The sequence below is a fragment of the Oenanthe melanoleuca genome, unplaced genomic scaffold, assembly GCF_029582105.1.
Source record: "Oenanthe melanoleuca isolate GR-GAL-2019-014 unplaced genomic scaffold, OMel1.0 S073, whole genome shotgun sequence".
NCBI classification, from domain to species: domain Eukaryota; kingdom Metazoa; phylum Chordata; class Aves; order Passeriformes; family Muscicapidae; genus Oenanthe; species Oenanthe melanoleuca.
Window position 1 is genome coordinate 52,686 of NW_026612722.1, and position 4,473 is coordinate 57,158.

Consider the following 4,473-nt stretch of genomic DNA (forward strand, 5'->3'; position numbering starts at 1 on the left):
CGGCCCGGCTGCCATCTTTGTTGTGGTACCCTTAACGCCCCTCACCATGTCAATTTCTAAGTCGCCTGCCTGAATCCGGCAACGACGCCGAAAAGAGCTCCGGCCGACGCTCGAGCGGCGGCAGGCACGGGCGGGGATGCTTGTCTCGGCCGGGCTCCTGCCGCAAGCGGCATCCGCAGCGTGGCGGCAGTCCTACAGGGCAGCGTCCCGGCACGCGCTCGCTCCCATCATCAGAAGGGCACGCGCGCAGCACCGCGCTGTGCCCACAGGACGGCAGCGCTGCCAGGGCGCCGGAGCGGCGGCGGCTGCAGTACCGCGCTGTGCCCACAAGGCGGCGTTAGCGGCGGGTGCGCAGCCAGGGCTGGGGCGCGGGGCAGGGGCGGGGCTGGGGCGCGGGGCAGGGGCGGGGCTGGGGGAGCGTCCCAGGGGGACGGACACGGGAGGGACAGGATCAGCGCTGGGGATGGCCTCAGGGTCTCTTGGGAGGGACGGGATCAGCGCTGGGGATGGCCTCAGGGTCCCACGGGAGGGACGGGATCAGCGCTGGGGATGGCCTCAGGGTCTCTCGGGAGGGACGGGATCAGCGCTGGGGATGGCCTCAGGGTCCCTCGGGAAGGACAGGATCAGCGCTGGGGATGGCCTCAGGGTCCCTCGGGAGGGACGGGATCAGCGCTGGGGATGGGCCTCAGGGTCCCTCGGGAAGGACAGGATCAGCGCTGGGGATGGCCTCAGGGTCTCTCGGGAGGGACGGGATCAGCGCTGGGGATGGGCCTCAGGGTCCCTCGGGAAGGACAGGATCAGCGCTGGGGATGGCCTCAGGGTCCCTCGGGAGGGACGGGATCAGCGCTGGGGATGGGCCTCTGGGTCCCTCGGGAAGGACAGGATCAGCGCTGGGGATGGCCTCAGGGTCCCTCGGGAGGGACGGGATCAGCGCTGGGGATGGCCTCAGGGTCCCTCGGGAGGGACGGGATCAGCGCTGGGGATGGCCTCAGGGTCCCTCGGGAGGGACGGGATCAGCGCTGGGGATGGTCTCAGAGTCCCTCCGGAGGCGCTCGGGCACAGGAGATGCCGTGATGTGCAGGTGACACCCTGGGGCCCCCACGTGTCGAGGGACCGGGGCTGGGGTTGTGACGGGCTGGGCTTGTGTGAGAAGTGGATCTTTGGGTGAGTGACAGGCGTGGTGGTGCACCGAGAAATTGGCTAGTTAGCTAAATATTGAATTAACTGCCCAACTAACTAATAACTACTTTCATTAGTACTCCAGAGTAGGCATGTAATGTTCAATCAAGGTAATTATTAGTCACTGCCATCTGGAGTATTAATGAGGGGCCCTAACCTGGCATATATGAAAAAGGAGAAAAAAATATGTGTGTCAGGTGCAGCAGTAGAAAATTTCAGGCTCCTGAGGTGTAAATAATTTTATTTAAATAATAACATAAGGTTTTTTGGTGTTTTGGGTTTTTTTTTTACTTGCAAGGAGCCTGAAAATTTGTACTGCTGTTTTTTAAATTGTACAGCTAGAAAGGAAAAGAAAGTTAGAAAAAGGTTAGAGAGAAAAAAAAAGAAAAAGAAAGAGTGAAAAAGAAAAAAACCAGAGTTAGAGACTACTAGAAACAGGGAAAGAGAAATAGAGTCAGACAGAAATAGAGAGAAAAAGAAATCCAGAGAAAAAGAAAAGAAATAGAGAGAAAAAGAAATAGAGTTAATGCTACAGCAAATATGAAAAAGAAAGACAGGAGCCAAGGGGAAGACGTGGGGTATCTTGACTAGGGGCGACTTAACTTTATTGAATGAATGTTTTTATTCACAGCAAAAGACAGCAAGGTGTACAAAGGCAAGTACAGGTACCAATTTAATTACAGATACGCTCCGTGGACACGCTGCTAAAGGTGAATTTACACACAGAGCCTTTTTTTCCCCACTTTGAATCCACATGGGCCCACCTCTCTCCTCCCAAGTGCAAACAGCTCTTTATGGTCCAGAGATCCTCAAATAAATAGAACAATGTGCCAGCCCAGTGAAATGCTACTGCCAGGAATGACCCAGGTAAGGCAAACAGGGGCACTTCCCCTTAGGCATCCCCAAACCCTGAGCAAGCAGGGAGGCTGCCCAGAGCCTGCTGTGACATCCCCAGCTTCCTCTGCCTTAGATGTGGGCAGAGAGCTCCTGCTTCCCAGGCTGCCCACCCCTGAGCCCAGGAGCAGGCAGGGGCTGCTGCTCCTCCAGCTGTGCCCCAGTCAGGCATTTCCTGCAGGATCCCGCAGCTCTACTTACTGGGCCTGTGGTGATGGCTGGGTTCTGCAGCCTGGGCTCTTCCCACTGGGTCATTTTCTTATCTGCAAAGAACAAAAGAAATGATCCCATGGCTTCTCTGCTACCACACCGTCAATTTCTCTTGGTTTTTCTCTCCCTAGCACTGCTCAGCTCTGTCAGGGTTAGCAAAGGCTTGTGTCTCCCCACCCTCAACACACTGTTAAGCTGAAAACATCCACTCAAAAACACAGAAGCACCCCAGAACCCAGGGAATCTGCACTGCTTTGATGGCAACGTCTGCAGGAGTGAGTGACACGTTCATTGGAACGTGGGCTGGGATTGGAGACACGGCCTGGTGGGTAAAGGAACCCAAAGTTTTTGGCAATGACACCCCAAGTTACTGTTTGGAAATTCTGCACAGACAGCTGAGGTATCACACTTCTAAATCTGGAGGGAGTAACATTTTTCCTAGACTCTGATTTAATGAGAAGGTGAAGGGGGCAGAACTGCCCTGTTTTGGTGCAAGAGAATCACCCAGCAAGGAGCAGTGGAGATGCTGGCAGTGGCACAGCACAGCCCACTTCTTTCCATCTACAGCTCTGAGGAGCACCAGGAGGATGACAGGAAAGCTTCTACAGGACCATGCTGGGACTGCCCTTCCCTGCCTCCAGACAGCTGCTCCTCCCAGGATCCTGAACACGGGATCACAACAAAACAACGGGGTTGCAACCAGAAGACAACGCTCCAAACCCACCCGGGTGCCACCTGCAATGGCAAGGTGCTGGTCACCCTGGGCTGCCACCCTCTGCTGCTACAGACACTCCTCTGCGCCAGGAGCTGGGCAGCAGCAGTCAGACTGCATTTTCCTTGTTCCTACAACTGGAAAAGCCCTCTAAGTTTGAGCATCCCAAGCTGCTTTAAGGGGGACTGGGATCTGAAAGGTGTCATTCAGCAAATGTTACCTGGAGAAAATTCTGAAGGACTGCAAGCACATTGCAAGACATTTGATCTATTAGTTAATTTAACAGTAAAATACTACTTTATTTCCCTTCACACATTAAAGTGATTTATCCCTTGTGGAAAAGCTGAGGAGGGCTGCCAGCCTGAGACCCCAGAGCTGCTGCCAAGGTGGGGCACCCAGCACAGCCCTTTGCCTTTCCAATCCCTCCACTGGAATCCCCTTCTACAGAGTTCTTGGTCACCTCGACACCAGCAGCCACAAATCACAGCGCCAGTTCTGTGTGAAATCACAGGTAACACAGCTGGAAATGACTGACAGTGGGTCAGCTCTTGGCCCTCTCTACCTCGGAGTGTGCAGCGACACCAACAAATCTCCGTCTGAGTTTCTTCTCAGAGTCTTACAGGGACTTCACGTCAAAAATGCTGTTCCAGGGCTACAAGGGTCTGGCATGAACCACTCCACCTGGAACTGCAGCTCAGGATTCTCTGCCTGATCCCAAGTGCACATGGATAACAAGTTCATTCTTTTTGAAGAGTATTTTCAAAAGTCTCAACACTCTCAAAAATTTCAGAACTTTGAGTCTTCCCACCACTACAGTTCTCTGTCAGAAACCAGGCTCTCAGGCCTTTGAGGAGTCCCTCTCCTGCCTTTCCAAGGGCCCCACTATTTCCCTGAAGTTGGGACCCCCTGCCACACAGAGAACTCTCAGAGCCAGACATTCCCAATGCTGATGGCATCACAAGGGTTACTCCAGCTGGGATTTGGGCACTCCTGTCAATACAGCACAGAGTGAAATAACTCTTGTCCAGGTGAGAGTATTTTTCATGCCCTTTCCAACCAAAACTCTACTAATAATTGCCATTCTGAGTTACACTTTGCCATTCTCCTTGCACAGCCTCTCCCTGCACACTGCAGGGGCCATTTGCCAGGCTCACTGTGACTTCCCATCCCATCCCAGTGAGCCCCTCTGCCCTCTCCTGCCCTGCTGCTTCCTGCTGAACTAAGGAGTTCTCCTCCCTAACTCCCTGTGCGTGTCACTGATGCAGATGGTGAATAGCACCGTGTGCTGCTGGATGTGGACAGACTTTGAGGGGAACCCACTGATGGTATCCATGCCCCTTGTGCGTGAATCACTGCCAGCTGCCCAGAAAATGGCTGCAGAAGGGCTGTTTTCCCTCCTGATCCCGTCCAACACGTGGCTGGTAGGTGCCTGGGAGCTGCCAGGAAGGCAGCAGTGTGTGTGTGCTGCAGGGAGCAGT